This window comes from Scyliorhinus torazame, chromosome 29 (assembly GCF_047496885.1).
Source record: "Scyliorhinus torazame isolate Kashiwa2021f chromosome 29, sScyTor2.1, whole genome shotgun sequence".
In the NCBI taxonomy this organism is placed as follows: Eukaryota; Metazoa; Chordata; class Chondrichthyes; order Carcharhiniformes; family Scyliorhinidae; genus Scyliorhinus; species Scyliorhinus torazame.
This window is the reverse complement of record NC_092735.1, coordinates 29760721-29772753: the sequence shown is the minus strand read 5'-3', so window position 1 is coordinate 29772753 and position 12033 is coordinate 29760721.

Below are 12033 nucleotides of genomic sequence, written 5' to 3'. Positions count from 1 at the left end.
AAATAGGGTTAAGGAAAAGCCCAAGGCTTTTTACACGTACATAAAAAGCAAGGGGGTAGCCAGGGAAAGGGTTGGCCCACTGAAGGATAGGCAAGGGAATCTATGTGTGGAGCCAGAGGAAATGGGCGAGGTACTAAATGAATACTTTGCATCAGTATTCACCAAAGAGAAGGAATTGGTGGATGTTGAGTCTGGAGAAGGGTGTGCAGGTAGCCTGGGTCACATTGAGATCCAAAAAGACGAGGTGTTGGGCGTCTTGAAAAATATTAAGGTAGATAAGTCCCCAGGGCATGATGGGATCTACCCCAGAATACTGAAGGAGGCTAGAGAGGAAATTGCTGAGGCCTTGACCGAAATCTTTGGATCCTCACTGTCTTCAGGTGATGTCCCGGAGGACTGGAGAATAGCCAATGTTGTTCCTCTGTTTAAGAAAGGTAGCAAGGATAATCCAGGGAAATACAGGCCGGTGAGCCTTACGTCAGTGGTAGGGAAATTACTGGAGAGAATTCTTCGAGACAGGATCTACTCCCATTTGGAAGCAAATGGACGTATTAGTGAGAGACAGCATGGTTTTGTGAAGGGGAGGTCATGTCTCACTAACTTGATAAAGTTTTTCGAAGAGGTCACAAAGATGATTGATGCAGGTAGGGCAGTGGATGTTGTCTATATGGACTTCAGTAAGGCCTTTAACAAGGTCCCTCATGGTAGACTAGTACAAAAGGTGAAGTCACACGGGATCAGGGGTGAGCTGGCAAGGTGGATAAAGAACTGGCTAGGTCATAGAAGGCAGAGAGTAGCAATGGAAGGATGCTTTTCTAATTTTCTAAAAGTGCTGGGAACTTTGCATTTTGTAGTATACATATAAATGATTTGGAGGAAAATGTAACTGGTCTGATTAGTAAGTTTGCAGACGACACAAAGGTTGGTGGAATTGCGGATAGCGATGAGGACTGTCAGAGGATACAGCAGGATTTAGATTGTTTGGAGACTTGGGCGGAAAGATGGCAGATGGAGCTTAATCCGGACAAATGTGAGGTAATGCATTTTGGAAGGTCTAATACAGGTAGGGAATATACAGAGAATGGTAGAACCCTCAAGAATATTGAAAGTCAGAGAGGTCTAGGTGTACAGGTCCACAGGTCACTGAAAGGGGCAACACAGGTGGAGAAGGTAGTCAAGAAGGCATACGGCATACTTGCCTTCATTGGCCGGGGCATTGAGTATAAGAATTGGCAAGTCATGTTGCAGCTGTATATGAAGAGCAATCAATTACTCTCGAGACAAGGTGAGTCATAACTAATAGGCTTTAATCTGCTAGAACTGTTCCCAGCAGCTTCGATACAGCAAGTGAAGGCTGCTGGGATGGCATCGGTTCTTATACTCTGCCTCTCAGGGCGGAGCTATGTACATCAGCCAATGATAAACTCCTGGGTCTAACCAATGGTCATCCACCTCTCAGGTACCGCAATACCTGGTATTACCACATTCACCCCCTGTTAAAAAAGAGCCCGGCGGGGTGATGGCCAGCGTTAATAGTCGCCTTTCGCATGGTATGACCAGGTATGGAGGTACCGCGATGTCGAGGGTAATAACAAAGTGTTCATGGTGCAGCAATCAGTCGATCGGGTGGCCTGGTCGTCCTTCTGGAGCGTCTGGGCTTCGGCGGCGATTCTGATGGGGGCCCCGGCGGTTGCGACTCCGGGAACATGATTTCGTCCTCCCAGGCAGCTTCGTCACCCCTAGGCGGCGCTGTTGGGGCGAAAGGTGGACAGGGGGGGGAAGGCGCCTGTAGGGGGCGTTGGTGTGCGTTCGGGCCTAGGCAGGGGCAGCGGGAGTACTGACCCTCCAGTTAGGTGCTGTGGGGAGGGTGGGGTGGGGGCAATGGTGCGGGTGCGCGTGGGGCTCCGGCGGGCGCCAGGTCCCGAAGGGAGACCGTGTCTTGGCGGCCGTCAGGGAACGCTACATAGGCATACTGGGGGTTGGCATGCAGCAGGTGGAGCTCTCGACCAATGGGTCCGACTTGTGCGCCCTCACATGTTTCCGAAGCAGGATGGGTCCGGGTGTCGCTAGCCAGGTTGGGAGCGAGGTCCCGGAGGAGGACTTCCTGGGGAAAACAAGGAGACGTTCGTGAGGTGTCTGGTTCGTGGTTGTACAGAGCAGTGACCAGATGGAGTGGAGTGCCACCGGGAGGACTTCCTGCCAGCGGGAGACTGGGAGATTCCTGGACCGTAGGGCCAGCAGGACAGTCTTCCAGACCGTTCCGTTCTCCCTCTCTACCTGCCTGTTTTCCCAGGGGTTGTAACTTGTCGTCCTGCTCGAGGCGATGCCCTTGCTGAGCAGGAATTGACGCAGTTCGTCACTCATAAAGGAGGACCCCCTATCACTGTGAATGTATGCGGGGAAACCGAACAGTGTAAAGATACCCTGGAGGGCCCTGATGACGGTGGTTGTGGTCATGTCGGGGCAGGGGATGGCGAATGGGAACCGGGAGTACTCGTCAATCACGTTAAGGAAGTACGTGTGGGTGTCAGTGGAGGGGAGGGAGCCTTTGAAATCCATGCTGAGGCTTTCAAAGGGACGGGAAGCCTTTATCAGGTGCGCCCTCTCTGGCTGGTAGAAGTGCGGCTTGCACTCCGCGCAGATTCGGCAGTCCCTGGTGATGGTCCTGACCTCCTCGATGGAGTCGGGCAGGTTGCGGGTCTTGATAAAATGAAAGAAACGAGTGACCCCCGGGTGGCAGAGGTCCTCGTGGAGGGCTCGGAGGCGGTCCACTTGTGCGGTGGCACAAGTGCCGCGGGACAGGGCATCAGGAGGCTCGTTCAGCTTCCTGGGAGGTACAAGATCTCGTAGTTGTAGGTGGAAAGATCCACCGCACGATCTTGTTGTTCTTAACCTTGCCCCGCTGCGCATTATCGAACATGAAGGCAACCGACCGTTGGTCCGTGAGGAGAGTGAATCTCCTGCCGGCCAGGTAATGCCGCCAGTGTCGCACTGCTTCCACTATGGCCTGGGCCTCCTTTTTGACCGAGGAGTGGCGAATTTCGGAAGCATGGAGAGTGCGGGAGAAGAAAGCGACAGGCCTGCCCGTTTGGTTGAGGGAGGCCGCCAGAGCGACGTCGGACGCATCGCTCTCGACCTGGAAGGGGAGGGACTCGTCGATGGCGCGCATCGTGGCTTTTGCAATGTCTGCTTTGATGCGGCTGAAGGCCTGGCGGGCCTCCGTCGACAGGGGGAAGGTTGTGGACTGGATTAGGGGTCGGGCTTTGTCTGCGTAATTGGGGCCCCACTGTGCATAATAGCTGAAGAACCCGAGGCAGCGCTTCAAGGCCTTGGGGCAGTGAGGAAGGGGGAACTCCATAAGGGGGCGCATGTGCTCAGGGTCGGGGCCTATGACTCCACTTCGCACTACGTAGCCTAGAATGGCTAGACGGTCGGTGCTAAACACGCACTTCTCCTTATTGTAGGTCAGATTAAGGATTTTCGCGGTCTGGAGAAATTTGCGGAGGTTGGTGTCGTGGTCGTGCTGGTCATGGCCACAGATGGTGACGTTATCCAGATACGGGAACGTTGCGCGTAAGCCGTACCAGTCAACCATTCGGTCTGTCTCTCGCTGGAAGACCGAGACCCCGTTCGTGACACCGAAGGGAACCCTTAAAAAGTGATAGAGCCGCCCGTCTGCTTCGAAGGCAGTGTACTGGCGGTCAGCATTACGGAGGGGTAGCTGGTGGTAGGCAGACTTGAGATCCACCGTGGAGAAGACCTTGTATTGCACGATCCTGTTCACCAGGTCGGCCATACGGGGGAGAGGGTACGCGTCCAGCTGCGTAAACCTGTTGATGGTCTGGCTGCAGTCAATGACCATCCTATGTTTCTCCCCGGTCTTTACCACCACTACTTGTTGCTCGCTTCAATGACCCCTTCCCTCAGTAGCCTCTGGACCTCCGACCTGATGAAGGTCCGGTCCTGGGCACTGTACCGTCTGCTCCTGGTGGCGACGGGTTTGCAATCCGGGGTGAGGTTCGCAAACAGGGAAGGCGGGTCGACCTTAAGGGTCGCGAGGCCGCAGACAGTAAGGGAAGGTATAGGGCCACCAACTTTAAAAGTCAGGCTTTGCAGATGGCACTGGAAATCCAGCCCAAGGAGGGTGGCTGCGCAGAGGTGCGGCAGGACGTACAGGCGGAAATTGTGGAATTCCCTGCTTTGGACAGTGAGGTTCGCTAGGCAGAACGCCTTTATCTCCACCGCGTGTGACCCGGAGGCCAGGGAGATCCTTTGATTTACGGGATGGGTGACAAGAGAACAGCGCCTTACCGTGTCAGGGTGAACAAAGTCTCCGTGCTCCCAGAGTCGATCAGGCACGATGTCACGTGGCCGTTGATGGAGATCGTCGCTGTAGCTTTCGCTAGCGTCCGGGGCCGACTCTGGTCCAGAGTCACCGAGGCCAGCTGCAGTAATGGAGAGTTCTGGTCGGGCAGCATGTAGTCAGCTGTGATGGGGGCATGGGGCCCCATCCAAGATGGCGTCACCCATGGGTCGCACATGGTGTCTGGGGATGAAGAAGATGGCGGCGGCGAGGGACAAAATGGCGGCGCCCACCCTTCCAGCGTGGTGTCCGGGGGGCAAAATGGCCTTAGGATAGGGGGGTGGCGGTGAGCGCTGGGCGGTCGGGGCCTGAAAGGGGGGTTGCCGATAGTCACTGGAGACCGCGGCCACGGCGTGGGCCTGGCAGACCACCACATAGTGGCCCTTCTTGCTGCACCCTTTGCAGGTGGCGGTGTGGGCCGGGCAGCGCGGGCGGGGATGATTCGCCAGCCCGCAGAAGAAACAGCGGTGTCCGGCGGCGTTAGAGGGCCGTCTCGCCGCGCAGGCTTGCGAGGTCAGGGGAAAGGTCTGAGGGGCTGCCGCTACGGGGTGCCACGCAGCCCAGGGGGCCCCCGCGCGATCGGGAGCAAAGGACAGCGTGTTTTTATATGCAACGTCCATGGACCCCGCCAGGGCCCATGCCTCTGCAAGTCCCAGAGTGTCCATTTCTAGGAGCCTTCGGCGGATATCGGGGGAGGTCATACCTGCCACGAAAGCATCCCTGATCAAAAGTTCCGCGTGCTCGTTCCCCGAAACTGGCGGGCAGCCACAGTTTCGGCCCAGCACCAGCAGCGCCCGGTAGAAGTCTTCCAACGTTTCCTCGGGCCTTTGCCTCCTAGTCGCCGGCAGGTGACGAGCGTAGACCTGGTTCACAGGGCGGATATAATGTCCTTCTTGCAGCTCGATCCCGGCAGCATAATTCGCTGCCTCCTCGATAAGAGGGTAGATCCCAGGGCTGACCCGTGAGCGTAGGAGATGCATCTTTTGTCCTTCCGTGGGGGTGTCGGCGGCCGTGTAGAGGTAGCCCTTAAAGCACGCCAGCCAATGTTTGAAAATAGCAGCAGAGTTGTCCGCGTGGGGGCTGAGCTGAAGGCACTCCGGTTTGATACGGAGATCCATCCTTTCAGCTGAAGTTGTAGCAGATTAAATTGATGCGCAATCAATTCCTCTCAAGACAAGGTGAGTCATAACTAATAGGCTTTAATCTGCTCGAACTCTTCCCCAGCAGCTGCGATACAGAAAATGAAGGCTGCTGGGACGGCATCGGTTCTTATACTCCGCCTCTCAGGGCGGAGCTATGTACATCAGCCAATGGTAGACTCCTGGGTCTAACCAATGGTAATCCACCTCTCAGGTACCGCAATACCTGGTATTATCACAGTATAGAACCTTAGTTAGGCCACACTTGGAGTTTCGTGTTCAATTCTGGTCGTCACACTACCAGAAGGATGTGGAGGCTTTAGAGAGGGTGCAGAAGAGATTTACCAGAATGTTGCCTGGTATGGAGGGCATTGGCTATGAGGAGCGGTTGAATAAACTCGGTTTGTTCCCACTGGAACGACGAAGGTTGAGGGGCGACCTGATAGAGGTCTACAAAATTCTGAGGGGCATAGACAGAGTGGATAGTCAGAGGCTTTTCCCCAGGGTAGAGGGGTCAATTACTAGGGGGCATAGGTTTAAGGTGCGAGGGGCAAGGTTTTGAGTAGATGTACGAGGCAAGTTTTTTACACAGAGGATAGTGTGTGCCTGGAACTCGCTGCCGGAGGAGGTGGTGGAAGCAGGGACGATAGTGACATTTAAGGGGCATCTTGACAAATACATGAATAGGATGGGAATAGAGGGATACAGACCCAGGAAGTGTAGAAGATTGTAGTTTAGACGGGCAGCATGGTCGGCACGGGCTTGGAGGGCCGAAGGGCCTGTTCCTGTGCTGTACTTTTCTTTGTTCTTTGTTCTAGAAACAGGCCATTCAGCCCAACCTGTCCCTGCTGGCGTTTATGTTCCCCTCCCATCTTTTGGCATCTTACTCAATTCGTGTAACCCCTATTTCTTTCTCCCTTATCTGCATCTGCATAACTAACCTCCTCTTTAATGCACCTGTACTATTCACTTCAACCATTCCCTGTGGGAGCGAGTTCCACATTCTTCCCTCCCTCCGGGAAAAGAAGATCCCCCTGAATACCCAATTGGATTTCTTGGTGGCTGTCTTACAATGATGGACCCTGGCTAGGTTCACCCCCCCCCCAACCCCCTCCCCCCCAACCCCCTCCCACCCCCCCCACACACCCCCCCTCCCCCAACCACCCCCCCCCCCCACCTCGAGAGGAAGCGTTTTCTCTGTATCCACTGTATCGCAACCTTGCATCGTTTTGAAGACCTTTTAGGGTGGCACGGTAGCACAGTGGTTAGCACTGTCGCTTCACAGCTCCAGGGTCCCAGGTTCGATTCCCGGCTTGGGTCACTGTCTGTGCGGACTCTGCACGTTCTCCCCCGTGTCTGCGTGGGTTTCCTCCGGGTGCTCCAGTTTCCTCCCACAAGCCCCGAAAGACGTGCTTGTTAGGTGAATTGGACATTCTGAATTCTCCCTCTGTGTACCCGAACAGGCGCCGGAACATGGCGACGAGGGGATTTTCACAGTAACTTCATTGCAGTGTTAATGCAAGCCTACTTGTGACACTAATAAAGATTATTATTATTATAGTGGACGGCACGGCAGCACAGTGGTTAGCACAGTTACTTCACAGCTCCAGGGTCCCAGGTTCGATTCCCCGGGGGGTCGCTGTCTGTGCGGAGTCTGCACGTTCTCCCCGTGTGTGCGTGGGTTTCCTCCGGGTGCTCCGTTTTCCTCCCACCGTCCAAAGGTGTGCAGGTTAGGTGGATTGGCCGCGCTAAATTGCCCCTTCGTGTCTAAAAAACGTTAGGTGGGGTTACAGGGGTAGGGTGGAGGCGTGAGGATAGGATAGAGGTGTGGGCTTAGTGAGGGTGCTCTTTCCAAGAGCCGGCGCAGACTCGGAGGGAGGTGGAAGATTGGGGATGGAGAGGAGTGACAAGCTCCCCTCCAGGAGATTAACCGGGCTGCGTCGAACCCAAGTAGATCACAGAGAGGCTGTGAAAGGAGCGGGATTGATGGCACTTCTTTGCCTCCTTATGGTTGTATATTTGGGTCAGGACAAGCTGAGCGTTCCCTCGCAAGCTGCTTAGCAGCTCTCGTATGTGGGACACGCAACTTGATATTTCTGATGGAGTTTGAGTTGACCCAGTTCCTCTTCATTTTCTACTGAGTTTATAAGTGATTCAGTCTCTTACTGTAACGGGAAGTTAAAGCCCATCCCAGCTATAGTGTAACCAGTTCGCAGCCTCCTTAACGACCAATATCGAATACACAGAAAGAGGCCATTCCGCCCAGGCAATCCCATGCTGGTGCTTATGGCCCTCTCAAGTCTCCCCTCGCATTGCCTCGTCTATCAGTGTTACCCTCCCATTCCTTATCCCTTGTGCGTTTATTTCACCTTTCCCCCCTAAATCCATCTACACTATTCATTTCCACCACTTCCGTGTGGGAGCCGAGTTCCCCATTCTCACCACTCTCTGGGCGAAGGGGTTTCTTCCGAATCCCCTGCTAGATTTCTTGCTGACTATCTCCGAATGAAGCCCTCTAGTTTTGCTCTTTCCTACAAGTAGAAACTTTGGCCCCGATCTACCGGTCTCCAGATAGTCGTAGATCAGACCTACCCTTCAAGGGGCACTTCTGGACCGCGATGAAGTCCCGATGATCTGACTCCGTAGCAATTGCTCAGGAAGATCGAACTTCTGAAGAGTGATTTGCCTCACTCCCTGGGACCCTCGCAATCGTGTTCGACTCTGAGTTAGAGTTGGAGACTTCAGAGATCTCCAATTTATTCACCTTGATAATCACCCAGAAATCTAGTCTAGCTCCCGGGTGACTGTACAACTGACCCCGTCTGACTGGCCATCTCAACCCGCCTCCTGACAGCTCCCTGACTACCTCCCCAGCCTCCTGACAGCTCCCTGACCACCCCTGACCCCTGTCTCCACCACCCCACCCAAACATATCTTACCATCTCCCACCATCCGACACCCTCGCTGACCTTTCGACTCCACCCCTGACCCCCTGAGACGGACCACTCCATTCCCCAACCTCCCCCGAGCCCCCCACCCCATGCTCAACACCCCAACATCCACCGGATACCCGGCTCATCTCTGCCTGACCCGACCTGACAATCGCTGCCAACCCGACACATATGCCACCTGACCCACCTGCCGTCCTGCCTATAAGACATAGGAGTGGAAGTAAGGCCATTCGGCCCATCGAGTCCACTCCACCATTCAATCATGGCTGATTTCAACTCCATTTACCCGCTCTCTCTCCATAGCCCTTAATTCCTCGAGAAATCGAGAATTTATCAACTTCTGTCTTAAAGACACTCAACGTCCCGGCCTCCACCGCCCTCTGTGGCAATGAATTCCACAGACCCACCACTCTCTGGCTGAAGAAATTTCTCCTCATCTCTGTTCTAAAGTGACTCCCTTTTATTCTAAGGCTGTGCCCCCGGGTCCTAGTCTCCCCTGCTAATGGAAACAACTTCCCTACGTCCACCCTATCTAAGCCATTCATTATCTTGTAAGTTTCTATTAGATCTCCCCTCAACCTCCTAAACTCCAATGAATATAATCCCAGGATCCTCAGACGTTCATCGTATGTTAGGCCTACCGTTCCTGGGATCATCCGTGTGAATCTCCGCTGGACCCGCTCCAGTGCCAGTATGTCCTTCCTGAGGTGTGGGGCCCAAAATTGCTCACAGTATTCTAAATGGGGCCTAACTAATGCTTTATAAAGCTTCAGAAGTACATCCCTGCTTTTATATTCCAAGCCTCTTGAGATGAATCTCAACATTGCATTTGCTTTCTTAATTACGGACTCAACCTGCAAGTTTACCTTTAGAGAATCCTGGACTAGGACTCCCAAGTCCCTTTGCACTTCAGCATTATGAATTTTGTCACCGTTTAGAAAATAGTCCACGCCTCTATTCTTTTTTCCAAAGTGCAAGACCTCGCACTTGCCCACGTTGAATTTCATCAGCCATTCTTGGACCACTCTCCTAAACTGTCTAAATCTTTCTGCAGCCTCCCCACCTCCTCCATACTACCTGCCCCTCCACCTATCTTTGTATCATCGGCAAACTTAGCCAGAATGCCCTCAGTCCCGTCATCTAGATCGTTAATATATAAAGAGAACAGCTGTGGCCCCAACACTGAACCCTGCGGGACACCACTCGTCACCGGTTGCCATTCCGAAAAAGAACCTTTTATCCCAACTCTCTGCCTTCTGCCTGACAGCCAGTCGCCAATCCATGTTAGTACCTTGCCTCGAATACCATGGGCCCTTATTTTACTCAGCAGTCTCCCGTGAGGCACCTTATCAAAGGCCTTTTGGAAGTCAAGATCGATAACATCCATAGGCTCTCCTTGGTCTAACCTATTTGTTATCTCTTCAAAGAACTCTAACAGGTTTGTCAGGCATGACCTCCCCTTACTAAATCCATGCTGACTTATTCTAATCCGACCCTGCACTTCCAAGAATTTAGAAATCTCATCCTTAACAATGGATTCTAGAATCTTGCCAACAACCGAGGTTAGGCTAATTGGCCTATAATTTTCCATCTTTTTCCTTGTTCCCTTCTTGAACAGGGGGGTTATCTGCCACCCCAAACACCTGCCACCTGACTGACTTACACAACTGCATACTAACCCTTCCATTCACCCATTCACTTATACCCTGATTCACGAACGCATTGAAATGTGTTTAAGTGTCCTGAGGTTTTTCAGTACCGAAGTGTTCCATCACGGAAAATAAGAGTGGGAGCGAAGATTTGGGCCATACCTCTCGGCTCCCGCCATCGAAGCTCCTCTTCCCACCCAGTCTGCTCTTCCCAAGAGGAAAGAATCCCAATCTCTTCCTGGGAATGCATATGTTCATAAGATATAGGAGCACAATGAGGCCATTCAGCCCATCGAGTCTGCTCCGCCATTCTATCATGGCTGACATGTTCCTCATCTGTTACCTACAACGCTATAGATCAAGAGCTGGGTTGCAAAATCAGCCAGAGCATCTCCTCCTTAGAACACGTGACCCAGGAGCGGGAGTCGGCAATTTAGCCTCCCAGGCCTAACACCCTCAATGTGATCAAGGCTGATCCTATCCCGGCCTCAACTCCATCGTCCTGTCCGTTCTCCATAATTCTTCAACCCATTACCAATTAAAAATCTGTCTAACTCCTCCTTAAATTTACCCACTGTCCCAGCATCCATTGCACTCTGGGGTAGCGAATTCCACAGATTTACAACCCTTTGGGAGAAGTAGTTTCTCCTCCTCTCTGTTTTAAATTTGCGACCTCTTATCCTGAGTCAATGACCTCTCGTTCTAGAATGCCCCACAAGAGGAAGCATCTGCTCCACGTCTACTTTATCCGCACCTTTTATCATCTTGCATACCTCGATTTGATCTCCCCTCATTCTTCTAACCTCTAGAGTGTAGAGGCCTAAACTGTTCAATCTCTCCCCACACGACAAACCCCCTCATCTCTGGAATCAATCTAGTGAACCTCCTCTGAACTGCCTCCAATGCCACTATATCAAGATGAGAGCAGGAGGAGACCATTCGGCCCTTCGAACCTTCTGTGCCAGTCAATAAATTCATGGCTGACCTGCCTGTGGTCTTAGCTTCACTTTTGTGTCTGTCCCTGCCCCCCCCCAAAAAAAAACTTTTACCTCCCTTTCCTAACAGAAGTCTATCTAACTCTGCCTTGAGTCTATTCAGGGACCCAACCTCCTCTACTTTCCAGGAAAGAGGATTTCACGCACCAACCACCTTTCGGGAGAACTCATTTCTCTTCACCTCAGTCTTAAAAAGGAGACGTCTAATTCTTGAACTATGTTCCCCAGTTCTAGACTCCCCCAAAGTGGAAACATCCTCTGGACATCCATCCTATCGAATCCCCTCAAGATCTTGTATGTCACCTCTCATTCTTCCAAATTCCATTGGGCATAGAGCCAAACTGTTCCGCCATTGTTCCTGAAGATGAGACTCCCAGCCCAGCAATCAGTCAAGTGAATCTTCTTTGAGCAACTTCTAACACAATCATATATATTTTCTTCAAATAAAGGAAGCAAAGGAAATAAGGACAGTGCAATGGCACAGTGGTTAGCACTGCTGCCTCACAGTGCCAGCGAACCCGGGTTCGACCTCGGGTCACTGTCTGTGTGGAGTCTGCATGTTCGCCCCGTGTCTGCGTGGGTTTCCTCCGGGTGCTCCGGTTTCCTCCCACAGTCCAAAGATGTGCAGGTTAGGTGGATCGGCCATGATCTGGTGCAGACTCGATGGGCCAAATGGCCTCCTTCTGTACTGTTAATTCTATGATTCTATCTAATCCATCTTCTCCCTCTGTTGCCACTTCTTTTAGGACCCTAGGGTGCAGGCTATCTGGTCCTGGGGACTTGTCAGCCTTGAGGTCTAATATCTTTCCTAGCTCCCTTTCCCTGGCGATGGTGATTGTATTAAATTCATCCCTCCTCATCACCTCTTAATTTTCAAGAACCTTTGGGAAGTTTTCTAAATCCTCGACGATGAAGACAGACCCATATCTGTTCATC